General features: G+C 42.9%; 1 protein-coding gene across 11 annotated transcripts in view; it reads right to left on the reverse strand.

Moving 5' to 3' along the window:
* The window catches only part of eps8a (EGFR pathway substrate 8a, signaling adaptor), a 245,891-nt gene extending 218,196 nt beyond the window's left edge, over nucleotides 1-27,695 (reverse strand). For 4 of the 11 annotated variants that reach the window (XM_070897561.1, XM_070897560.1, XM_070897553.1 and 1 more), the window contains exon 1: nucleotides 27,449-27,675. The gene's annotated coding sequence lies outside the window, so the exon portion shown is untranslated. Of the gene's footprint in view, nucleotides 1-13,903; nucleotides 13,946-26,648; nucleotides 26,721-27,149; nucleotides 27,169-27,210; nucleotides 27,364-27,448 lie in introns of those variants that run through there. The other 7 variants (XM_070897554.1, XM_070897562.1, XM_070897563.1 and 4 more) reach the window with 7 other exon arrangements.
* Nucleotides 27,696-27,998: the final 303 nt, after the last annotated feature.

Below are 27,998 nucleotides of genomic sequence, written 5' to 3' on the forward strand. Positions count from 1 at the left end.
GAAGGAGAGAGAGAGGGGGAGAAGGAGAGAGAGAGGGGGAGAAGGAGAGAGAGAGGGGGAGAAGGAGAGAGAGAGGGGGAGAAGGAGAGAGAGAGGGGGAGAAGGAGAGAGAGAGGGGGAGAAGGAGAGAGAGAGGGGAGAAGGAGAGAGAGGGGGAGAAGGAGAGAGAGAGGGGGAGAAGGAGAGAGAGAGGGGGAGAAGGAGAGAGAGAGGGGGAGAAGGAGAGAGAGAGGGGGAGAAGGAGAGAGAGAGGGGGAGAAGGAGAGAGAGAGGGGGAGAAGGAGAGAGAGAGAGGGGGAGAAGGAGAGAGAGAGAGGGGGAGAAGGAGAGAGAGAGAGGGGGAGAAGGAGAGAGAGAGAGGGGGAGAAGGAGAGAGAGAGAGGGGGAGAAGGAGAGAGAGAGAGGGGGAGAAGGAGAGAGAGAGGGGGAGAAGGAGAGAGAGAGGGGGAGAAGGAGAGAGAGAGGGGGAGAAGGAGAGAGAGAGGGGGAGAAGGAGAGAGAGAGGGGGAGAAGGAGAGAGAGAGGGGGAGAAGGAGAGAGAGAGGGGGAGAAGGAGAGAGAGAGAGAGAGAGAGGGTCAGAGAGGGAGAGAGAGAGAGAGAGAGAGAGAGAGAGAGAGAGAGAGAGAGAGAGAGAGAGAGAGAGAGGGAGGGAGGGAGGGAGGGTCAAAGAGAGCACTGAGGATCAGAGGGGAGAGAGGAAACTCAAGGAAGACGGATCACGTTCTTCCAACCCCCAGAAGGGACATCGTTGGAGTGGATGAAATCCAGAAGTCACGACACTGTCACTATTCACTTCATACCTAATAAACCTGTTAACAATCTATACACAATGTCCCATCTATGGTGGGGTGGGGAGGGGGGATAAAAATCATGCACTTGCGCTGATATAAGGAGGGGCTTTGGCTGGGGGAAGGCATGCACTTGGACTGGGGTAAGACTTTGGCTGGCCCTTGCTGTCTTCTGGGGAGCTCTGTCCTCTGTCTCCTCAGGAAGTCAAAGTGGATCGAGCCTCAAAGTGTGCGCAGATGCAGGCGTTGTCTGCATACTGTAATTCAATGAGAGAGGATGGGACAACCTTGGATCTGGCCTGGAGGCGGCGGAGGTTGAACAGTTTTCCGTTTGCTCTGTAGATTAGCTCCACTCCAGCGGGGAGCTTACGGAGGGCGAGATGGAGCATTGCAGCAAGGAAGATCGAGAAGAGCGTTGGTGCATTGACGCAGCCTTGATTGACCCCGGGCCGAACGTGAATTGGGTCTGTGGTGGATCCGTTGGTCAGGATCACTGCTTGCATGTCATCGTGAAGCAGACAAAGGATGGTGACAAACCTTTGGGGGCAGCCAAATTTGAGGACGCCGCTCCATAATCCCTTACTGTTGACAGCGTCGAAGGCCTTTGTGAGAACATAGTTAATAATTGACTCCTTGTATTCTATCCCGCAGTGCCAGCAGTCAACTAGCCTAGCAACATTTACTGTGTCTAGGTTCACACAAAAGAACATCCACTTGGGCGAGATACAGATCGTAGCCAGCACCAGTGGAACTTCATTACATAACAAAAGAAACAACTTCATAATGGGGAGGCAAGCGCAAGAGAAAATTATTGGCAAAGTGTGAATATTCCAATATTTTACCTGAATAAAATAACCATTCCAATAGTTTTCGTCTTGAATTCAGAAGCCTATTGAATGAAAGGGGATTTCCAATTCTTGTTCAGCACAAGCTCTTTTGAACACTGAATAAATCAGAGTTCACATCATTCAAAAGCATGGAACTTTGCAATCCACAAAAATTTAAATGGATGCTGCTGGTTACACACACAACCACTTGCATTTATATAGCACTTGTCCCAAGGCACTTCATAGAAGTGAAATCAGACACAAGTCAACACTAAGCCACAAAATTAGACATTCAGAAAGGGTGACTAAAAGCTTGATCAAAGAGGCAGGTTTTTTTTTTGGGGGGGATGCTAAAAGGAGAGGGAGGCAGAATGCTGCAGCTTAGGACCTTGATGGCTCAAAGCACGACCAATGGTGGTGCAAAGGGATTTTGGGGTGTACAAGAAACCAACAGTTGGAGGATCGCAAAGTTCTGAGGGTTATAGGGTTACAGAGGTAGAGAGGGGCGAGACCATGAACAAGAGGATGAAAAGTTTACATTTGAGGTTTTGAAGGACCAGAGCCAATGTACATCAGCAAGGATGAGATGATGAGTGGATGAGGCTTGATGCATGATAGAAGGCAGCAGAGCTTTGGAAGAGTTGAAGTTTATAGCAGGTGAAGAATAGCAGGTTGACCAGGAGAGCATTGAAATAGGTAGAGTCTGCAGACGACCAAGGCATGGATGAGGGTTTCAGCAGCAGATGGACTGAGGCAGGGGAGGCAACGGGCAATACAACAGAGGTGGAAGTAGGTGGTATTTGTGATTGAGAAGACTGGAGGTCGGAAACTCAGTTTGGGGTCAAATAAGATGCCGAGGTTGTGAATAGTCTGGTTTGACCTGAGACAATGGCCGGGGAGGGAGATTGGATCAGTGGCAAGGGTACACAGAGTCTGTGGCGGAGGCCTTCATCTTCCCAGTGTTTAACTGGATGAAACTGAGGTTCAACCAGGACTGGGTGCCTGATAAGCATTTTGACAACACAGAGGTAGTGGAGGGGTCAAAGGAAGTGGTGGAGAGGCAGAACTGGGTGTCATCAGTGTGCATGTGGAATTTGACTCCATGTCCTCGAATAATGCCAAAGAGCAGCATGTAAATTTTTTTTAAAATTTTAAAATATAGTTTATTCATATAAAAAATTTGCACAATATATTGGAAGACAGTTCAGTACATTTGGATGCGGTCAGCAATTCCATGCAATACATTTGGATGCTGACGGCAGTTCCGCATGTAAATGAGGAAGAGAAGGGGGATACACTGAAACATCTGATCTCAGTAGCATACCCTTAAACCAGAAACGTGATCAGTTATGTTCCCAGTCTGGTCAGGATCGGGGGATCTTCAGTTAGTTGCCTGTCCTTTTCCTCTCCTTTCCCCCCACCCATATCATTGAACAAATTAAGATTTACAGCTCATTAACTGTGATTGGTGTGAAATCGTAGTCAGCACTCGCTGTACTGTGCCAAGACAAAACTTGTTAATTTACCCTTTACGATGTTACCTAGAAGTTTTCGGAATTTACCTCAATAAAAATAAAGCACTGGACTTTCCTCGCAGGGCAGCAATACACAACTCTATCCACGTGCAAGAATCTGAATTCTGTACCCAGATTCTAGTACCTTGTACCAGATAGTCATGCTTGATCCATTGGTTTTCAATGGGGTAATGCATTGTGGGAGGTGATGCCTTTCAGATGAGACAGTGACTTGCATTTACAAGGCACCTTTAATATAGAAAATATTCCGATTGGGGTGGAGGTGGAGAATAATATAGATAAAAAGGAATAAATAAGTAACAAAGCCATGGTGAGACCTTAAGAGCCAACTGAAAGCTTGGTCCCAAAGATGGGTTTTGAGAAGATTCTGCAAGATGGAGTAAAGAGGTGGATAGGGTTAGGCTCGATATTCCAGAGATGGGGTCAAGACGCCAACAGCTGGACAGGATGACCCGGGGAGGGGGGGCGGGGCAGGGGGCGGACGGCAAGAAAGAGACAAGAGGAGGAAATGCAAACAGGCTATGGTGCACTCTTCAGTCTGTCAAGGAAAGATGCAAGGCTGGAGAAAGTTGCAGAAATAGGGTACTGCAAAGCCATGGAGATTTTAAACTAAATGCATTAGGGAAGAGGAATCCAACGTAAGTCAGTAAGGATGGTGAGACTTAATGCGGAAGAGGATACAGGTAGCCAATTTTGAACAAGTGGGAATTTATGGAGGATGGATGGCCAACAAGGTCAGTGGACAAAGTCTAGAAGTGGAAAACAGCAGCAGTGGAGCAAGGTCAGGACGAAGACAGGAGATATTGCAAAGATGGAAACAAACGGCCCTACCAATGGATATGATTGTGACATTAAAGTCAATCTCTGGGTCGAACAGGGTGCCATATTCTGATTCTGCCCAAGCTGGTGCACAGGCTGGAGTCAATGTCAAAACCACGGAGGTGACAACAGGTCAGAAATGATGGCTTTAGCCTTCCCCAGGTTTGGAGGAGGAAATTTGACTCATCACGATGAGAGACAAGACAGTCTGACAGCACAGAGGAGGTCATTGTGCCAAGGGAAGTGTTGGGAGACATCGAGCTAGAAGTAATCAGCATAAATATGGAAGCTGATCCTGTGCTTGTCAATGATGCTACTGAGGAACAGCCTGCAAAAAAGGGGGGAAAAGGGGCAAGGATCGATCTGTGCAATAGAAGAGTTAACAGTGCAAGGCTAGGAGGAGAAGCCACTTACCGGGTCAGAAAGCACGGGAGGGGGGGGGCAGAAGGGATAGTGGAATCGGGAGGCGATCAAGAAAGCACGAGATGGATCTCCTGAAAGCAATAGGCTTGCCAAGACAGGAAGGAATCAGTCAATAAAGTCACATGATTTGTAGAGCTTCTGTATGCTGCCAAACTCCAACAGGGCCAGTGTGATCCTACAATTATTTTTGCAGGAAAGGAAAAACATATTTTATCTATCTTTGTAAAAATCTATATTACAAATTTATTAATCCACTTTGAAGAAAAATTTAGATCACTGTTTATAATACTTGCCTCAGGAAACATGAATAACCAGACAAAAAGGACATGTAATCCCAAGACATCAGCTAACTTTCCTACAGAGGTTTTCAAATGTTAGCTGAAGCTCACAAGGATTAGATGGAACTTACCACTTGCTGGAGTAGGGCTTTACAAGGAATATATTGCCAAGAGCAAGTAGTTCGTTCAGAATTCAATGACTCACTATTCCAGAAATAACAGCAGAAGTGAAGGCCACGTGCTCTGATGCCAACTCGCAACGATTTCAAAACCATTTTACAGTATTGCAATTATTCCTAAATTACAACCATGACTACACTTCAAAACATATTTCATTGGCTGTGAAGCACTTTGGGAAATGAAATGCACTATAAACTGAGAAGTTATTTTAAAAATTAAAATTGAGGCTTGTGGAATAACTGCTTCTACCTTATGAAAGTTTCATGATATCGACTTAACTTTAACAAAAAATGCCATATAAACACAAAAGGTTGGAAAATGCATAAACCAAAACACACAAGTCTTGAAGCAGGACAACGTATCTCTACCAACAAATGACCAATTATGTTATTTATTAGTCAGTCAACTCCACGTGTGGGAGTATCTGATAATATTCCTCGACTGCCATTAGTCATTATGGGTCCAAGTTTCGACAGGAGTTACTCCTATTTTTTTTGGAGCAACTAGTTTTTTTGGAGTATCTTAAAAATTGCAATTCTCCACATTTAGTTTGCTCCAGTTTCAGTGAGTTAGTTGAGTTTCTTTTTAGTTCAGTTTTTGTTTCCAAAAGGGGGCGTTACCAGCCAGAGATCTGTTTTGGCCATTTAAGTAAGTTTAGACAGCAAAAAGTAACTTCAAACTAACTTAGGCCAGCGTATGTGTCTGCTCAGAAAAACTTTGCGGACACTTTAGAAATCAGGCGCAGGAAGCCAGAGATTGGGGGGGGGGGGGGGGGGGGGCGGGGGGGTGAAGGGAAGTTAGAGGACCTTGCAAAGCACTAAACACCTTCACAACAACTAACAGATTTTTTTACTGTAACTTTTTGCATAATTTACATATTCCACTATAAAAAGCTTCATAAAATATTACACTTTTTAAATATCATTTATATCAGAAGTTGAATTTTGATGGTGCTGACTGCCTTTCTTACTGCTCTTATCAGCAGACAGTCATGGGACAACTTTTCTAATTCGCGCAGCTTGTTCTTTTTCTAAATCATTTAAAGAAACTCTCCTTTCCTCCACCTCCACCCGCCCCCCTCCCCGCCATCAAAACTCTTCTGCCCCCACCACCCCCCGATCAAAAGTCTCCCCGATCCAACCTGTTTCTTGTAGCCCTCAGAGTGGATTGAATCTTGAACTCGATTTATAAAGTCCAAAAGGGATGTTGTCTTTAGGCATTAATGCTTTGAAATTTCTTGACATAGATGTGATCAGTGACACAAACCAGTAGCTTCATCCCCCCAATATAGTGTCTCGAAGAATTCCGCTGCAAACGTGCTGTATGACTCCTGGTGCTGAGCTGGTGGCCCGGACTCGAGCCGCACCCCCCCGCGCTCCTCCAACTCCTGCTCCTGCTCCTGCTCCCCCGGGCTCCCCGGCAAGCTTCCCTTGGCACACACACTTCGCCAACTGAATGAGAGGGGCAGCACTGGCAGCAGAGGATGCTGGCAATGGGGGTGAGAGAGGCTACAACAATGAACTGGTGTGAGCGCAGGAAGGCAGCGGCTGGCCTGTGCGGCAGGCCACTCGACCCGTGGTAGGGGCGGCGAACATCGAGTCATCCCTTCGGCCAGGGATAAGGTCGCCCGGAGCCAGGACGCGCTGGGAGGGCCAGGAGCTACTGTGCACGCGCGCAGCTGCCGGCACTCTTTTCGGCGCAGGGCTGTAGCTCCGCCACCCACTGGTTCTGTTGAGCTGCGCAGAGTCCCAAGGTGGCCCGATCACTGTGGAGAATATCACGGTAAGGATTAGGCATGCTTTTTGTTCGAGAAAAATCGGCGGACCTCACGGAAATGCACTGTTCTAAGGGTCGGTGGAAACTTGGGCCCTATATTACGGATCTGAAAACAATGGAAGCTCAATTGTTTTTGGTAGTGTGTAATGTTCTGGAATACTTTCCCAAACACAGTATATAATGCACACATTCACACACACAAACATGTTTCATTATTAAGTGTACCTGCAGTTTCTAGAAGCCTTTGAACTTTCAGTTGTAGTCTACTTTCAAAAAACATACAATGCCTGTCTAATTTTATCTTATGTACTAGTAAAAGACTTGCATCCATACTATTCCGGTAAATAGAACACCTCACAAAAGATTCAGTTTTCACTTGGGAGGACAATATTCCCAATCATTTGTGCTTAGGTGGATGATGCCACAAGCTTGTATTTTATATAATTTTTCAGAAACAGCAGTTGTGCCTTTGGACATGAAATACAATGCCTCGTCTTTTGTGCAACACTTCAGGCACAAACAATTTGCTGGGCCTCCAAATACATTAAACTTTAATTCTATTTACAATGGTGCTGCATCGGCTACAGTAGGACAAATAAATCTTATAAATTGCAATTTGGTGAAACTCCATAAAACTTGTGTTGTGCAACGAGAACCTATGCACATGGTCGGAATGCAAAGACGCAAATGTGAAGAACACAACAGTTGTAGTTCAATGCTCCATGGCAAAAATATAGAAACAAGGACCAAGTAACATCCTCTAAACATTAAACAACATTAAAAACATTCAGCATTCACTATGCTGAATTTCTATGCACTCTAAAATAAGAGCCATTAACTGTGGATTAACCGGTGATTAAACTTGTATGCTTCATATCTGCATTTTTCAATCACAACTACAATCAAGTGAATCATATGGCTTCAAGCATGGCAGTTCATTTTCTACAAAGATGAAAATGACAGACAGGGAGAGAGACCTGCTGGTCCACCCAGCCTGTCCCTGAATAGGTTCTCAATTACTCTGTATTAAGCCAGTATGCACACAAGCACTCGAACATTCATACTCAAGTATCAATTGTTTCTGCATCTTTCACTCACATCATGTACATACAACTCCAAACAGTATTTGATTGCATATTACAGTTACTGTGCTATACCCCGCCACTCTGCTGCCTCCAATGATACACGAAGTGATACTGCTCATTACATAGTAATCTTGAATCAATTAATCATGACAAGCTGTCAAACTGAATTTGATTATTTGTAAGGTAGCACCAGAGAAAAGTAAATCCATGAACAATGCTGAATTATTGTTTTAAAAAAAAACACTGGTTCACTAATATCAGTTGGGGAACAGAATCTGCCACCCCTACCCAAGCTAACCTACAAATGACGCTTATCTACACAAATGGTTGACTCCTCATGCCCTTTCAAGTGGCTGAGCAAATTCCTCAGATATATGCTTCATATCTGCATTTTGTCTAGTTTACAAGGCACTCCACCACCACCTTTTCAGGGTAATTAAAGGATGGGCACTAAATGCAGCGTTGTCACTCACTTGCCAAGATTTTAATAAAGTACTCAAATTTTAAATTCAGGAAATACTTGCATGAAACTTAATGGCTCAATGTAAATTCTAGACTAGAAAGTATCAACACATAAATTATGGCTTTCACAATCCAAGATTTAGATGTACAAAATGTTGCTATTGTTCCTATAAACTCTACTCATACGACATGGAGCTAAATAATTGCGCAGAGAGTATAAAATGTAATCCGTAACATTTTATTTCTGGTATTTATATAAATTTGTGGGGAAAAAAATTGTAGTCTAGACTACAGAACAGGTGATCAAAGAGATATTTTATAATATAAAAGCAACGAATATAACCTATTTAGGACTTAGGAAATTGCAATTTGTATTCATGCAACGCTGTGATCAACAGAAGCAAGGGCTTAAATCTCAATTCAATCCTTTCAAATGAATGACTTTAAACAAGATTTTCCATCACTTCCCCTTCTACCCATGATGTTGTAATGTCTGTTAATACATACCCATCCCCTAGAAAGTGAACTGAAAATGTAATTAAACTGCATTATGCAACCAATAAACTTTGATAATGCTAGTCTGCAGCACAGGTAATAATTCAGTGGTACACAAACCAAGTACAGTATTGTGATCTTCCTTCCCCAGCCCAGATACTTTCCAGTGATGATAAACATTTTTTTTATTTGTTCTGGGATGTGGGCATCGCTGGCAAGGCTAGCATTTATTGCCCATCCCTGGTTGCCCTCGAGATGGTGGTGGTGAGCCACCTTCTTGAACTGCTGCAGTCTATTGGAAGTACCTTCACCACAGTTAGGGAGGGAGTTCTAGGATTTTAACCCAGCAACGATGAAGGACCAGCGATATACTTCCAAGTCTGGATGGTGCGTAACGTGGAGGCGAACTTGCAGGTGATGGAGTTCCTGTGCGCCTGCTGCCCTTGTCCTTTTAGGTGGTAGAGGTCGTGAATTTGGGAGGGAATCTTATAGGTGGTACACACTGCAGCCACGGTGCGCCAGTGGTGAAGGGAGCGCCAAGCTAGCGGGCTGCTTTGTTCTGGATAGTGTCGAGCTTGGAGTGTTTTTGGAGCTGCACTCATCCAGGCAAGTGGAGTGTATTTCATCACTCCTGACTTGTGCCTTGTAGTTGGTGGAAAGGCTTTGGGGAGTCAGGAGGCGAGACACTCACGGCAGAATACCCAGCCTCTGATCCGCTCTTGGTGCCATAGTATTTATGTGGCTGGTCCAGTTAAACTTCTGGTCAATGATGACCCCCAGGATGTTGATGGTGGGGGATTCAGCAATAGTAATGCCATTGAATATCAAGGGGAGATGGTTAGACTCTCACTTGTTGGAGATGGTCATTGCCTGGCACTTTTGTGGCACAAATGTTACTTGCCACTTATCAGCCCAAGCCTGAATGTCATCTAGGTCTTGCTGCATACGGGCAGAGATTGCTTAATTTTCGAGGTGTTGCGAATGGAACTGAACACTCTGCAATCAGCATCCCCACTTCTGACCTTATGATGGAGGGTAGGTCATTGCTGAAGCAGCTGAAGATGGTTGGGCCGTGGACACTTCCCTGAGGAACTCCTGCAGCAATGTCCTAGATCACTGGCCTCCAATAACCACAACCATCTTTTGTTGTGCTAGGTATGACCCCAGCCAGTGGAGAGTTTTCCCCCCCCCGATTCCCATTGCCTTCAGTTTTACTGGGGCTCCTTGATGCCACACTTGGTCAAATGCTGCCTTGGTGTCAAGGACAGTCACTCTCACCTCACCTTTGGAATTCAGCTCATGTCCATGTTTGGACCACGGCCATAATGAGGTCAGGAGCCAAGAAGTCCTGGTGAAAGCCAAACTGAGCATTGATGAGCAAGTTATTGGCGAGTATGTGCCGCTTGATAGCACAGTCAACGACACCTTCCATCACTTTGCTGATGATTGAGAGTAGTCTGATGGGGCGGTAATTGACCAGATTGCATTTTTCCTACTTGTGTGGACAGGACATACCTGGGCAGTTTTCCACATTGGCGGGTAGATGCCAGTGGTGTAACTGTACTGGAAGAGCTTGGCTAGATGCGCGGCAAGTACTGGAGCACAAGTCTTCAGCACGACCGCCAGAATGTTGTCGGGGCCCACAGCCTTTGCTGTATCCAGTATACTCAGCCGCTTCGAGATCACATGAAGTGAATCAAATTGGCTGAAGACTAGCTTCTGTGATGGCGGGAACTTCAGGAGGCCAATATGGACCATCCAATCGGCACTTCTGGCTGAAGATGGTTGCAAACGCTTCAGCCTTGTCTTTTGCACTTGCCTCCTGAGCTCCGCCACCATAGAGAAGGGGGATATTCATGGAGCCTCCTCCTCCGGTTAGTTGTTTAATTGTCTATCACCATTCATGACTGGATGTGACAGAACTGCAGAGCTTTGATTTGATCCGTTGATTGTGGGATCGCTTAGCTCGGTTTATAGCATGCTGCTTCCACTGCTTTGCATGCATGTAATTGTGTTGCAGATTCTCCAGGTTGGTACCTCATTTTTAGGTACACCTGGTACTACTCCTGGCATGCTTTGCTGCACTCCTCATTAAACCAGGGTTGGTCCCCTTGCTTGATGGTAATGGTAGAGTGAGGGATATGCTGGGCCAGATTGTGGTGGAATACAATTCTGCTGCTGCTGATAGCCATTCAAAACTGGGCATCCATGAGGTGTGTGGGCTAAGTCTGTTCTGAATCTATCCCATTTAGCACAGTGGTAATGCCACATAACACAATGGAGGACGTCATCAGTGTGAAGACAGAATTTCATCTCCGCAATGACTGTGCGGTGATCAATGCCACCAATACTGTCATGGACAGATGCATCTGCAACAGGTAGATTGGCGAGGACGAGGTCAAGTAAATTTTTCCCTCGTGTTGGTTCTCTCACCACCTGCTACAGGCCCAGGTCTGGCAGTTATGTCCTTCAGGACTTGGCCAGCTCGGTTAGTAGTGGTGCTACCAAGCCACTCTTAGTGACGGACATTGAAGTTCCCCACCCAGAGTACATTCTGTGCCCTCACTACTTCTACCAAGTGGTGTTCACCATGGAGGAGTACTGATTCATCAGCCGAAGGAGGGCAGTAGGTGGTAATCAGCAGGAGGTTTTCTTGCCGATGTTTTCCCTGAAGCCATGAGACTTCATGGGGTCCGGAGCCAATGTTGAGGACTCCCAGGGCCACTCTCTCCCGACTGTATACCACTGTGCCACCACCTCGGGTGTATCTGTCCTGCTGGTGGGACAGGACATACCCAGGGATGGTGATGGAGGAGTCTGGGACATTGGCTGAAAAGGTATGATTCTATAAGTATGACTGTCAGGCTATTACTGGACTAGTTTGTGGGACAGCTCTCCCAATTTTTGCAAAAGTCCCCAGATGTTCGTGATGAGAACGTTGCAGGGTCGTCTGGGCTGGGTGTGCCATTGTCTTGTCCGAAGCCAGTGCCAAGGTCGATTGCCAGGTGGTCCGTCCGGTTTTCTTATTTTTGTTTCTTGTAACGGTTTGATATAACCGAGTGGCTTGCTGGGCCATTTCAGAAGACAGTGAAGAGTCAACTACACTCCTGTGGATGTGGAGTCACATGTAGGCCAGACCAGGTAAGGACAGCAGATTTCCTACCTAAAAGGACATTGGTGAACCAGATTTTTACACCATACTGCTATGGAAGGAGTTGGGGCATTCAAGATATCTCTCTCCAAATTAGAAGTACACATCTATTACCCAAGTCAGTCAAGAAGTGTTGTTTGACATTTTTTTCCACATGATAAAGAGGGGAAAAAAAACACCGCCGAAACTCCCTGCATCACATCAAGCCATAGTCTTCCAAGTTCAATAGCAGGATGTTAAGTGAATGTCTAAATATTCATGTTAAAACTTATGGAAATACTCGTAACATTCAGGCTGATTCAAATAGTGTGAATTCATTGCATCTCAGTTCCCACTGTTTAATGCTAAAACATTCAAAAAGTTGGGGCATTCCCTCTACCCTCCCTTCCTAAAAAACAAAGACTTCATGCTAGGGTCAAGCTCCACAGTGCCGTCCAGTATATTTCCCATGTGGCCATCAAATCATGAGAGTCACCAGGCTAGTTGATTGCAAGGACCATCGCAGTTAAGTATGATTCTTCCCTCACCTACCGTTTCCACCCATACATTTTCAGCAGGGATCGCTGGATATTAATCAAAGATCACTGACTGATTTTCTCATTTTGTAACCCAAGGATGTTTTGGCCAATTATATCATCCTAACGGTCAGCTCCCTCCCATTATTAGCTCATTGCACAACAGGGATTGAACTTGAAACCTTCTTGAGGTATGTTTGCTCAGCTACTCACTATGAAAAGCAAGCCCACAGTTCAGCAAACTAAACTGTTGTCACCCATCTTCCATACAAGCTGCTGTTAAGCAGCATTTATCAGTGACTCACTCCTAATGCTTTGGTTCTAAAGCTGCTTTTATATTCAATGCCACGTCACTGCCACCAACTCAAAACGCAGGGGTCCAAGGCAGCCAGTGGCAACCCCAAATTAAACTTCTGGGATTTGCCATGGCTGAAGCCTCAAAATGTCAGTATATATCAATATACAAGAAGCTTAAGCATTATTTGAGACAATATTTAGAACATGTTATATGCACGTGTGTTGAATTGGTGCCATTTAAAAGTAGTTTTCTCCCTGTTTTTAAAAAAAAAGAGACAAGGGAGATCAAGCCAGGCCAATAAGTAGGTCCATGAAAATTGCTTGAACAGCAGCTGGAACACCAGAATATCCTCCAAATGTCTTACTCTACAAAAATCATGTTATTATGTACTTTATAAAGAATGTTGTTGTGTCACATTGAGATTTATCACTTAACCCAATTGGAATTTGTGGCAATTTAAGACATTGGTATTAAGTTACACAGAGCTCAAAGATGAAACCACATTCTCAGAATGTGAATTCTCTCCAATTAAAGTTTCTGCTCAGAGTAGTGAATCGGACACACTGCCCGAGTTTGTTAACACATTCTCAAAATTGAAGAAACGCAGAGAATGTATGTGAGATTACTATATCCAGTGTGCACGAGGTTTTGTAAATCCCTTGGTGACACTATCATATTACATTGGGCAGTCGAGGTAAACTCTTGATCGTAGGGGACTCGGGGGTTTCTTGACAGAAGAAACCAGTGACACTGAACCAAGAGAACAGTGCAGATGCAGAATTTTTAATAAGGTGTGTATATATTTAAAATCACTCTCGGCATTCAGGTAATGTTAATAATCTGGTAGCTGGAATGTCTTTCAAAGCTCTCACTGAAACATTATTTTATAGGTGTCTATTACTTTTAGACAACAAAGTAATCCAAGTGTAGTCTTTCCATGTAACTCCTGGAAGCACAAAAAAAGTCAGAAAAGTTCTGGATTATCTAAAGATTGTGAATGTCCTAACTTGGCCTCAGACTAAATCAAAGCACCAGGACACCTCTCGGGAAAAGGAAATCAGCACCAGAATCTCGACCCTGAATACTGACAGCCCAATATTTTTAGAATTTATGATTTTCACATTGGATCATTTCTCGAATTACACTGTTGAACATTCTGCTCATTTGCTTAGTACAATTTAAGTTTAGTATAAATAGCAAGTTTTGCAAAAACAATCATAATCAACTCAAGTCTACACAGCAAATTCGAATACATCAAGTCGGTACTAACCTTAGGCAGTGATTGTCAGCATACTGGGCTGTTTCAGTAAACACAAAATGTTGATTCCAACTTCTGCTGGAACAAAGTAGATCGAGTCAGTTGTAATTATGGTTGACGGTAGGAAACCATGCCCTTAGCATAAGCTGCAGTTTCGTAATGTAGGGGTACCTACATTTGTGTTTATTAGAGCTTTTCCTATTAAAAGCAATTGAGTGAAATTGAGTCAAGCTGGAGAGGGAAATGATAGAACGTGAGAGAGCTGCTTAGGAGCTCCAGTGATAGCAATAGACTCACACTCACTTTGCACATTTCCTTTCACCCGATCCCTCCCACAAAAAAAACACAACTAACCTCAGCCTCAACTCCTATTCAAGTTCATCCACCATTTGTCAGACCAGCATAATGAACATGTTAAACGCGAGGTATTGCTGTTGAATACCGATTCATTTTCACTGCCAAAGCCAACTAGAACAAAAAAGAAAAACAGCAATTTTTCTCCTCTCAGAGAAACCCTAATTCACACTGGATTTTTGGATCCACAGGCACTTACAGCATTCTTCATGCTTGCACCTAGACAGTGAACATCAACAGCCTATTCAATCAGGGAATAACTAGAGCAGAATACAACCTGCCCCTCTCCAACCTCCACACATGTACTTTCCAGATAGGATCACAGAACAGAAGCAGAAATTCTGGCTGATTTAATCTCCCAACCTTAGCTATGGGGCACAATGGCCAACTGTAGACACCGAGAGTTCAGCAAAATCAGCAGACCTGAAATTGATCCCTCGACCTTTCCAGATCAATAGGGTGTAGCGAAAGATTCAAGCTGGCTTTTGAAGGTTATAAAAAATACTGGACGCCTTTCAATTAGTTTGAAATAATGAAAAGGCTAACTGCTGAAAGCTGTTGAATAGTTTAATTTTAATCTGATATTTTCTTGCTATAATTTTTTCCACTTGAAATGAGAAACAGGTCAATTATTGATGTTATTTTTTCCCCACCAAAACAAACATGGCACTGCACGAGGTACCCATTTCACATCTTGAAAGAAATTGTAAAATATAAATGACACTTTTTTTTGAAAATTCAGCTATCAACAGATCTGCAAAATTTCAAACACACTGGATTCCACAGATATTATACACCTGTGTATTTCACCTGACCCTGATAGTTTTAATGTGGTATCCATTTGCTTAGCAGGAGTGAAGCTCCAAAAACAATCAACAAACTCGAGACCAGGTCAAAGTAGCCCATTTGATTGTCACCCCATCCACCACCTTCAACATTCACTCCATCCACCATGAGCACACCGTGGCTGCAGTGCGTACCATCTACAAGATGCACTGCAGCAACTCCCAAACCAATGACCTCTACCACCGAAAAGGACAAGGGCAGCAAATGCATGAGAACACCATCATCTGCAAGTTCCCCTCGAAGTTACACACCACCCTGACTTGGAAGTATATCGCCATTCCTTCATTGTCGCTAGGTCAAAATCCTGAAACTCCCTCCCTAACAGCACTGTCGGAGTACCTTCACCACAGACTACAGCGGTTCAAGACGGCGGCTCACCACCACCTTCTCAAGGACAATTAGGGATGGGCAATAAATGTTGGTCTTACCAGCGACGCCCACATCCATGAACAAAAAAAGGGATAAAGGATTGTGACAACCTTTATGCAGGAAGTGTTTGCTCTCTCCAGACACACATATTTAAGAACATGATGCATAAATAGTAGAGAAAGGAGTTCATTCAAACATACTACAATTAACTAAAGAATGCAAACAGCCCATAAATATTTTCTCAACTAATAACTAAGTGAGTTACTGGGGTTGTCCAGTATTTGCCTTCCCTGTGTGAAACAAGAGCTTCTTAATGTGCATTTATACTGCACCAAGCAAACACAACAAATCACGCTCAAGTTTTCTTCAGGTTTGGAGAGCTAATTTAACTACCTCCTTCAAAATTCCATTTCAACTCCAGTTTCAAATTTGTATGAAACCTTCAGACGTTGCAACATCATGACATGTGGAATACGTGTTCAGGAAGAGAAAGTCTTAATTTTAAAGCTTTTCTGTCAGTCATAAGGAAGCTATCTGCAAATTGCTAGGTCCAAAATGGGCAAAGAATATCCCACCTGATGGGAATGTGCAGAGCTCTGACTTAAAGAAAGTCAGTTTACAGCATTAGGAAGGTGAAGTTAAACAGGATGATGTCATTACACTACGACTTATCAAGCGTGGCCTCAACTGTGCACTTTGGACCTTAAACTGCAGGGGATTGCATTTACAGTTTATAATCTGTAGTTTACTTGCAAGACCACCAACCTCTGGAGGTGTCACTTTGGATTCTACAGAGTGGTCACTCTCCAGTTACCTAAAGATGCACTGATACTGGATCTATTGGTCCAAGACTAGCAACTGCAGTTTGATTTCCAGCCAGTGAGAATCCCATTTACTTTGCCCATTTCTGGCTGTACATCTTGCCTAGGAGAGAGATGTGCGCATGCCTGAATACAGGAGCAAACAATGCACCACTCCCCCGACAGTAAAAATGTTAAAATAGTTAGAAAGCAGAGAGGAGAGAATCCTTGCACACTAAACACAAAGCAAGTTGGGCAGGTTTGCAAAAAGTGTCCAGAGGGTCGAATGAACCCGAGCACTTTGTAAACCAGATTTGGCAGCCCACTGGAAAAACACATGGGGCAAGAGTTTCCACTAGGTTGTGCTGCTTTTTGCAGCGCAATTCACCCAAAATCAGCCAAACCAGTGCAAAAGATCACAGAATTTTATGAGCAATTTATGTTCTCTTTTGCGCAAGTTTCATGCTTTAAAAAAAATTTCACTAGAAGCTGGCCATGCCCCCCCCCCAGATCAAAATCCACAGTGAGTTTCCACTAATTCCTATTTGCAGGGCTTCGAAGAGGTTCAAACTTTTTTTTGCCACCATGATACTAATTGCATGTTTTAAAAGCTTTCGAATATAACTTTTAATTTACTAAGAAACTGATCACTGTACACCAATGTAACTACCAAATGATTCTGTATAGTTTTTTTTTAAGTCAATTTCAGTTATTTAAAACCAGGTTACATTCATTAAAATCCTTATTGTTTGTGATAAACCCACTTTCAGTGAAATCATTTACCTGTTTAATACACAGAATATCTTTAAAGCAATTTTTTAAAATTACATTCTAAAACACTACGTGATTGCACTAGTTTATGGCAGATTTTACTTTTGCCAATATGCAAATTAAGCAGAGTGGAAAGGAGGGGTGTGGGGGGAAAATACATTTCTCAAAACTAGTGCAATTTTGGTCGCTGATTGCGCCCAATGTGCTAACTCCTGACCAAGGTGTCAAACAGGAGACTCACTCCACTTCATTCAGGAGTCAGGGATTGGCTCAGGATTTACACACCCAATTTATCATTTGTGCAAAGTCCAAGAATTGCTTCACATTGATGCTAAACTAGAATGCACTGAAAGTGTGCTTAAACTTCCAATGTCGCTTTTCATCCTTCACTTAATTTAGTCTTCATGTTCTGTGTTTTCCTTGACAACTGCATTGCAACCTCAATAATCCACCGTTAACCAAACTCCTTTGATTCATTTTGTAGTTTGACCGCAAAAATCTTTAGTTTCAGAAAAATATTAATAGATTTGTAGATACATGAAAAATAGGTCAGCTTTCCCAATATGATAATGTGCATATATTTTACTGACATTCATGTTTTCAATATTGAGCACAAAGAATGTGCATGTCCAGTAACTGTCAAATGGTCTCAATCATACAGAATACACCTTTCTCAGAGTCTATGGCCACATCAGTACTTTTGCTTGAATAAAAACCATTACTGACAAGTTTTTTTTAAACACAAGATGCAAGCATGAAAGTGCACTTCCAGTTTAACAGACTGTAACACAAACTAAACGAACAGGAGCAGTTGGTCCAAAAAGCACAGAAGTAAAACAGAATTTGAACATTACTCGTCTCCCCAGCAACCAGAACCTTTGGTGCTCTAACAAATCATTAATTGGAGCTCTCTGCTCTATTACTCTTGCTGTTAAAATAAACTCTACAAGTTCCAAGTCCATATTTGTTTCTTTAGGAAGCAGATTAATAGGCTAGCTGCATGATTTACACATTCAGAAAACTGGCATGGAAATCTATTATCCTATTTTAAAATGTCCAAATCTAGCTGCTGAGAAATCCACACCTACATGTATGGTTTCTATTTATTTGCCCAATAATGGTGTCCACATTCTCCCTGCAGGCACACATTCCAATTACTCAAAGCACTTAGGCAGACTGGCACACCCAAAGTTTTTGTAGGGGTGCTGCTGGAGTTCAACAAGTTACTACTGCACAGCTGCCTGTCCAGTTCGGACTATTCTCCCTGTCGGGGCATTGGCTTACAGGACATTCTGGGGTAGAGTGCAAAGAGTCCTGGTTCCCACCAAAAGGTTTCCTTAATGGGCCAATAGTGCCCTGGAGTACTGCAGACCCGTCTGCTTCAGCTATCAGATGACCACCGCGGGTTGATTTGGGTTCAAACTTTCATCGCCAAGTGGATCATCTTTGAATTACCTTGACCCCAAAGAGACACTGCTTACCTCCCACCACTCCCCATCACTAAAGAAGAAGCAACAGCATTTATATAGTGCATTTACTGTAGTAAAACGTCACAAGGTTTCACAAGAGCGTTATCAATCAAAATTTGACACCGAGCCACAGGCAATGCCAAAAGCTTGGTCAAAGAGGTAGGTTTTAAGGAGCATCTTGAAGGAGGAGAGGGGGGAAGAGGGGCGGAGAGGTTTATGGAAGGATTTCCAGAGCTTAGGGCGAAGGCAGCTGACGGCCAATGATAGTGATTAAAATCAGGGATATGCAAGATGCGAGAACTGGAGGAGCGCAGAGATCTCGAAAGCTTGTAGGGCTGGAGGAAGTTAGAGAGAGAGGGGCGAGGCCATGGAGGGATTTGAAAAAAGGATGAGCATTTCAAAATGGAGTTGTTGCCAGACTAGTAGCCAGTGTAGGTTAGCAAGCACAGGGGTAATGGGTGAACAGGACTTGGAGAGAGTTAAAATATGCGCAGCAGAGTTTTGGATGAGCACAAGTTTATGTAGGGTGGAAGATTGGAGCCCAGCCAGGAGAGCTTTGGAAGAGTCAAGTTTAGAGGTAAGAAAGGCATGGATGAGGTGAGGCAGGGTCAGTCAGGGGATAGGCAGTCTTCATGAAGGAGTGGATGTGTGGTTGGTAGCTTATTTTAGGGTCAATCTCTAAGCGACTTGTATTTATTTACTATTTACAATTTTAGAAAAATACTCAATTGCTGTTCTGGAGTCCATTTCAGAGAGCAAGAAAAACTCCATCTTCGCAAATAATCGAAGTAGAACCACAACACATGCAAGTCTTTTGTCACATCACACGGTCTAGAATTAATCTAGCCTAGCAAAGACAATTAGCAGTGGCTCACAAGACCATAAATAAACACAAGGGATAAACATTGCTCTTGCTTGCAAGTTAGTAAATTAGTTTGGTTCCAGCCCAGCAATATTTTCAATAAAGTTTCAAAGAACCATTTGATAAAAATTAAGTTGTAACTCTATTTCTTTGGATACTAAATTCTTCAACAGAATATTTGGCATTCACATAACCTTTATTATTGAAGCAGAAGAAAGCATCAAGAATTCATTTCACTGAACCTTGCGACGCATTTGATATGCTGCTTTAAAAAAAAGTTGTGGAACAATGAATAGGACAAGAAATTCTTCCAACTTCTCTACATTTACATTAGAAAATTCCTCACAGCAACTAATGCACGTCCTTGGGTAGCAATATCAGTTTGCATATGGAACTGGATAACAAAAGCAATCAAATAGCAGATAGGAAATCAAATACACACCAATAACAGTTTTCATGTATCAAGACAAAAGTCCCATTGTGACTGGTCCACAGAGAACATTGTACAATCAGGAATGTTCTAATTAAAGGCAGCAAGACTTGACCAACTGGGCTTGCCCATGAAGTTCATAGGTTAAACCAAGCCTGTAAATTACTTTTATATTAACAAAGGTGGCAAGATCAAGAATCAACTTGTTCCCTTTCCAAAAATTCAGGACTCATTCAATTTTGTTTTTGAATAGTTTTTCCTTTGTTCTATTCAGTTTAGATTATAGTTCACATTATTATTTAATTTCCATACCAAGATAATCATCTTCTCACAAAGGGATCACCGCAACAGGGAGATACAACCTGTATAAAAGGCCAGGGGGGGGCGGGGAAACCTGGACACAAGAAAAAAAAAAGTACATATTACCACTGTACCATGTTTGCCTCTAGATTCAAAGACAAGACAAAAACGCTGAGGGAGACTGGGAGCAAAGCCCAAGCTTCCAGATAACCGAAGGAATGGAGAGAAATACAGAAACAGACCTTCACAACAATCACCTGTAGCACAAAGCACAAGGATTAGCTGAATTATAATACATCAAGCATACAGTTAGACCAACCCTGTGACCCAACCAGTGGATCAACTGTCAATACCTTCCAGAATGGTTGTGCCCTCTCAAACAAGCCCCTCGTTATCCATAACCTGATCACGAATGAATCCATCGATATCCTGGCTTGGACCAAAACATGGTACATGGGCAGCAATTCCTTCCTCCAGCCTCCAGTCTGTATACATTTCACTCCAAAATGTTACAGCCCTGAACTGCCAAATCACACTTCTTCCCATATTCCTCTCCCATCATCTTTCGAGCGCTACTGCCTTTCACTCAAAATTCTCATTGTTTACCGCCTTTCAAAGTCCGACACAGCTCTTCTCAGATATCCTCCTTTAGATTCTGCACTGAGCACGTCCTCATCCATGCGCATTTATTTCAAATTAGCAATTAAGTTATACAGCGTTAAAATAACCTATTTTAACTCAGGCAACCGCAAGATACATCCCATTAACTGATTACACTGGCTGACTATACACTTTATGAAAGTGTTAATAATCACGCCCAAACCATCTGTCCACAGACAGCCATTTCCTTTGTACGTGTTATCACATTTTCTCTCGCAATCTGCTTCATTACATATTTATCCACTACTAGCAAAAGAGTCTTTTGTGTCTCCAAAATGTTGGAAGTACAGTTTTACTCCTAATGTCTGTCTGTGCAATCTCTTCAATTGCAAGAATTCTTATACCGGAGATAGCTTCTTCCATCCACCAAATTTGATATAAAAGACCAGTCGTGTCATATTAGGTCCCACACTTCCAACAGGTACAGATGTACAACATTCTATGGTTTTATGTTAGTGCCGAAAACTCCAATATGAACACAGCCTGGAATTTCACACAACAGATACAAATACTGTGCCACTTCTAAACCTACAATATGTCTCTTGCTGCATTCACAGACTCAGTATACCAAACAAACAGTCACTGAGCAATCTATTACAATGGTGTGGTTCAAATGTAATAAGATGTAATAAGTAATCACTCATGGCTTGAAAAATACACAGAAATCTCAGATTTCATTTTTCAGAATTCTAAGAGGCCCAAGGGATTTTGAGCTCAGAAATAACTCAAAATGGCTAAATAGTCCAAAAAAATTATATTCTTCTGCCTAATATGGTGAATGTACTGCTAAAAAGGCAAACATGAAAAAATGTGATCTTACAAACTATGCAGTAATTCTACACAAACACTTACAAGATTAAATTACTGCCTACTTACAAAACACATGGCACAGTACATCACAAAGATGATTAAAATGCTTTCAACATTAAAAATGAACTTAAAAGCAGTTTATAACATTTTCTTCATACTGTGCCCTACAGGTTATTCCAACCTTACTGAGCAAATAAATAAGGTGGACTACAAAGTATGGTACGTCTTCAACAGCGTTTCGGTGGGTTTGTCTGTAATGTACAGCTGAAGCCACATTCACTGCATTGCATCGCGAATGAATCAGGCTGCGGCAGACATTGGAGGGTGATCCCACAAAACAAAAGCAGTTTTTCCATCGTTTTTCAGCGACCAGTCTCCCAGCATTAGTCCTGTGATCTGCAAAAGATGGATCAGAATCCAGCTCAAATTGAAGAGATTTAAGTCTAGTGTGTCTGTGCTGGCTAGAATATTGTGCTCTGGAGATTTGGCTCAAGGTGCATTGTTGGAGCACATTACAGCCAGCAAACTTTGATCTGCATCTGGCTCATTCCATCCTGACCTGGGAGTGATTGATGCCAACACTAGCTGATAACTAGGGGGAAAAAAAATGTTCTATTTACCATCACCAACATCCAGAGTTTTGTTCAAACACATATTGACTCAAAAAGTAATGTCGAAGATACACTATCAAAAATTGCACAAAAAGCTTTTGGTACATTTTTCCCCCCATTTTCAGCTACAGCATTTCTAAATAGTAAACAATCAACAAAGCTACCAATTTCAACAAGCACCTAATCAAAGATAATATGCATGAATACAGAATGCTAAAAATCAGACAGGTCCTTAAAATAGGAGAATCCAAACTGCAGCCCCAAGCCACAATAATCCAGTCCTCGAAGCCCAGGCAACTCAGTCCTATTTTCACGTTGAATTTTACATTTGTGGAGGTTGGCAAAGGGCCAGTTTTATCATGGTTGGTGAATAAATTGTAAATCAGATCAAGCTCTGTTAGTATCAGCAACTTGAAATATATGCATGAATTACAACTTTCTAGATGCTTCCGAGGCTCCATGGTACACACACACACCTGTGACCCTCAGAAACAAAAGGTAAGCCCAGATTTGTGTGTCAAAATAACACCGAGGCCAACGGCGCTCGCCGTTATTTATGCGCAAATGGTACAGCAATGTCAGGTAATGGACATATATGTGGCTGGGTCATCGAATATATTTAAGGTAGAGATACAGATTTTTTGAAAGATAAGGGAGTCAACGGTTATGGGGAGCGGGCGAGGAAGTGGAGTTGAGGCCAGGATCAGATCAGCCATGATATTGAATGGCGGAGCAGGCTTGAGGGGCCAAATGGCCTACTCCTGCTCCTATTTCTTATGTTCTTCTAACCACAGATATCCAAAAGTTGCATTCCGTAGTTGAGTTAGCTTCATGAAAAATGGCATCTCGCCATTGAAAGATGTGAAGTTGCTGAATTTGCATAGTAGATAGAAACTAAACTCGCCACAAGTCAAGTTATTTGAAGTCCAAGTACCCTTTTAACAATGTGATAGGTGTTAATTACTGCCAACCTGCTTACAAATGGAAGCCTAATTAATGGCAGAAGGCATTAGATGCCCTGCTATTGCAAAGTATGGCCCAAGGTTTTCAGGGATAACCGAGTAGTAATGTAACAAAGTAGGTAAGAAATAGCTGAACTAGTTACATCAATCAAATGAAGCCTGGACAAATTCTAGCAAGAATCAAAGTCACATAGGGGGTTAGGAAGGCACGCATTATGATGAAAGTCAAAACATTAAATGCCAGAAAGCATCTGGACCAGACAATGAATAATTAAGGACAGTGGTGGAGCCAATGGGAAAGTGTTGCCCCACCCCACCTCCTATCATTTTGAGATTGATCAACGTGGCTTTGGAGGACCGCCCCCATTTTGCTCCAAGGAACCGCTGTCACCCATTTACGGCCTTCAGATTTGGGTCTGTGCAGTTCCTGGCTCGGCCTTGGGGCTAGATAAGCCAGCATTCTCCAGTTTCTTTCCCACCAAGTCAACGTCCCCCCACTCCCTCACATCAAGTCGGCCAACCTTGCTCCACTGCTGATTAAGTAAGTGAGGAATGTGTACGGCTGTGTCACATCAAGAGTCAGTATCCAGTAACGAGAAAACAAATAATGCAGCAAGAAGCAATATATCAACCACTGTATACATTATTAACCATTGTTAACTAACCCTGGAGATAGGAAAAACAATAATTTATAGGACACCATGTAAAAAAGAAATCATAGGAGCTAGTCAGTGCAGATTTGGACCAATGATCTACCAGAATTCTAATGTGGTAACAAAATTGTTGGCTGTTATCCAGTAGATCAAAATTGTATTTTCACAAGATATTTGATGAAGTTCCACTTGTTGTGCAAGGCTCTCAAAAGTTTAAAAAAAAGTGGATGAAATTAACAGCAAATTTGCTAGCTAGATTGGAAAACCAGCTTTACAGCATATAAAGTATGTAATCGTAAAAAAATGAAAAAGACTGTCTTCGGCTGACCATACTCCCATAAAGCTGAGCTTTAGAGTCCTCTACTATTTACACCTTCAAGAACCATCAAATGGGTATTCCAGCAACCTTGCAAAAATAGGTGACAATATCAAGCAAAGTGTAGTGAAACCTGACAAATGGGGTAGATCAGGTAGATCTATTTTCACAGATAAGCATAAAGTAATACACACTGATGCAGGAAACATGAAATATATAATAGATGAGTGTAAATTGGCAAAGGTGAAAGAATAAAAAAATGTGGATACAATTTATAATAAATCAGTTATGATCTGGAATGCATTGCCTGAAAAGGTATTGGAAGTAGATCACTAGTAATTTTCAAAAGGGAATTGGATAAATGAAGGAGAGAAAAGCGCAGGTCTATGGGAAAACAGCAGGGAAATAGGACTAATTGGATAGCTCTTTCAAAGAGCCGGCACAAAAACGATGGGCTGAATGGCCTCTTTCTGGGCTGTACAATTCTGTGATTCACAGAACGTATCCAAGCACAGTACTGAAATGTCTCTCAAAGGCATTTGAGAAATCACCATAGCTTATTTAAACATTGCATATCTCATTGGCATGGTCACAACTAGAATATTACATGCAACCCTGGGCACCACACCTTCAAAAGGACACAAGTTCATTGAAAAATCCAACAAAGAGTAACAAGAATAATTCTTGGAGTCTAACAAAGATAAGCAGCGAAGTGAACATTATTAAATAAAAGACCCAGCATAGACACAATCCAAGTTGCTAAAAATTGACAACAAGACTACAGGACACAAGAACAAACTTAACTATCCTCAAGGTGAGACTGGAATTAAAAATTCTGTCACCATCACCAAGAGATATGTAAACTCTCTTGGAAGTATCTAATTTGGTCTCAATTAATCCCTTTAGAAGCCAGTGCAAAAATATATGAATAATGGGTTTAAAAGTTACTAAGATGTCAGATATATTTACAGGATGTTATCATCGCAGTCTTGTTGGGACTATGAAAACTTATATCTGTGGAGTTCAATCCGGGGTGCATGTAGGCTGGCATCCTTAGCTTTTTACTTGACGACATTCAGTGAAATCTTATCGTCACCTTCCTGGCAGTTATCCACCTCCCTCAAGAAATTAACTAAGGTTGGACTTAACCCAAGAAGCACAAACTGTCAGAAAGGATGATACCGATGAGTCAAATGGGCATGTCTTTTTGGTGGCAGATATGTGCAGAATCATATTTTTCCAACAATAAGGACCAATGAAATATTTTATGTTCTCCTTCATTATCCTCCACTATACCCAGTTGTTGAGAAATGTAATAGGAGTTTCCAAATTTGTATTAAAGACTGTCCTCCCAAATGGCAGATCATCTGGTGCAGTCAGAGCAAAACCAAGTGAGCAAAGACCACAAAAGGATCACCTTGATGAACTGTTAAAAGTACATCTCTAAACCTTTTAAAGAGGCTGTTTTTAAACTCTCAACCACCAAAAAACATAATTCCTGCTTAGTCTCAACTTAAATCCCATATTACCAATCTAGATAGTTCTTATTCCAAACAATTACCAGCTTTCAACCTAATACTCCAATTCATGATAGCTGTCAATATCACCAGCATATCCTTGAAGTGCAGTAAAATACTCCTGAACAAAAAAATTGAGAAATATTACTCACTTCACTGCCAAATTATAGGTACAAATGCCGACTGGACATGACCTGCTGTGACGTGAGACAACAAAAAAAATCCACCCGTAACGTTGTGTGATGTCAGTCAGAGGGGTGCTTTTAATAATGTCCATCATAAAACCAATCTTGAGCACAAGAAAGGAAATACAAGTGTCAAAAATGACGACACCATAGTTAAGATTCCTAAAGTAGTTCATCTACTCCAAAAATAAGTTTTGCTATGAGGCACTGTGTTTCCAAGTTCACCTTCACACCCAATTTCACTCTCATACTGCGAGCTAGTTCTGTCAGAAAAGTCAGGTATCAGAAAACTTCAGATTTCATAAGTTCCTGCATTAAATTTACCCAAATATAATTATTTCCTCTAACCAGCTATATTTTCCAGAATTGCATTTTTTTTCCAATTTCAAGTGCTTTCTTACAAAGATGATATAAAATGTTATACAGAATGTTTCCTCTCTTTTTGTCAGTGTTTACATAAAGAAAATAACAGCCACGCCATGACCCACATTAGGCCTTACGGCTGAAAAGGACCTCTCTGGATTGCCCCAGCCAGCTGCAATTAAGTTGAGCAAATCCAGCCAGCACTGAGGTTTTCAGTTTAATTTGAGGTTACACTGAAAACACTACAAAAGTTTAAAACAAAAATATTGCCATTAGACCTTTAAAAAAAGTTTTCAATTATTGATTTTCTGAATGTCAAAGTATTTTGTATCGGCTGTTTACAATACCACACTGAAAACTCTCCTGCAAATCCCTAGCAATCTAACAAAAGTCAAACAACTGTAAAATCAATAACTATTCTATTCCTGTTCAGTTCATATACTTTGTAAATACGATATGGTAATGGAAATATCATATACCTATTTTGCAAAGCTGTATCTCAAAAGACCAGGAGCTGCAAACTGTTTTGAACACCTTGCTGAATTAAAGCTGTTTGCTTCAGTTATTCCTGTTTAATGCGTTCCTGGGTCATTGGCAACATGCAAATATACTCTTCCTTTCATGCTTGGTAGGCAGCAACAGTGGCAGAATATTACCAGCAACCAAACTTGCTCTGCTTTGCAGAGTGCCATCAACCCAACCGCACGAACAAAATGTGCCACAGAATTTCTTCATTAAAGAAATGCCATTCGCATAAAAAGTTAATCAAGCTAATCCGACACGGCTCAGTGCGAACGCAAGTTTGGCTGGCCAGAGTCCAGGGGGCCCTGGTGACGGCAGGAACCCCCCGGCCAGGTGCCTGCTGTTACCACTCGCACCTCTCCTCGCCCCCCAAGAGGCAACACGCTCCACAAAAAACCACTGGGTGCCAGCTCCACATTCACCCGAACAGTCCAAGGCAAAGTGGGTTCAAGTTTTACCTGGAGCCTGATATCAAATTCCCCAATCTTTGCCCCCGGGACATGAGGAGGTCTCAATCACCTGCACGGCGGGCGGGAAGAGGGGAGCGGGCTCCTCTCCCCCGGGGGTCCCGGCCAGGCGATCCCTCAACGGGCGGCGCCCCTCAACTTCATCACACCCCTCCTCCTCATTCACGGCTCGGATCGGGATGTGAAGCCCACCCCCGCAAAGCTCCGCTCTCACACGGGAGGTGGTGGCCGCCCGGCCCGACCCGCTCCTTCCCTCCCTCCGGCAGCCGGTCTTTCTTTCTCTCTCTCACCTCGGCGATCGGTTCGTGCCTCCCGGGACCCGGTCACTTGCCACCGGGTTACAAGCCGCTGAGAATCTCCTCCTTCACTCCCTCCCAGATCACCTCACAACCGGGTCGGGCAGGGCCGGATTCCCAGTGCGGAGACTGCGAGCAGCGCTGCCCCGGCTCGCGCTTCCCGCTCTCTCACCTTCTCGAGCTCACAGCCGGACTTTCAGTTACCGCCTCGAGCCCAGCACCCCGCTCGTCCGTCCGTCACACCGCCGCGCGAGCACGCGCCTCCCGCGCGCCACTTACCGCCCGCGCATCCTCCCCCCCCCCAATCCCCGCCACCGGCTCAGCTCCTCTTTTTTTTTCCCATTAGCCGCATTCCAGGCAATTTATTGTCAATTCATTGCCCATCCCTAGTTGCCCCTTGAGAAGGCGCTGGTGCTGAGCCGCCTTCTTCCACCGCTGCAGTCCGTGTGAAGGTACTTACTCCCCACCCTGTTGTTTGTCAGATAGAGTGCCCCAGAGTTTTGATCCAAGGCTTTTGAAGGAACTGCGATATATGTCCAAATTG

Source organism: Pristiophorus japonicus, chromosome 13 (assembly GCF_044704955.1).
Source record: "Pristiophorus japonicus isolate sPriJap1 chromosome 13, sPriJap1.hap1, whole genome shotgun sequence".
NCBI classification, from domain to species: Eukaryota; Metazoa; Chordata; class Chondrichthyes; family Pristiophoridae; genus Pristiophorus; species Pristiophorus japonicus.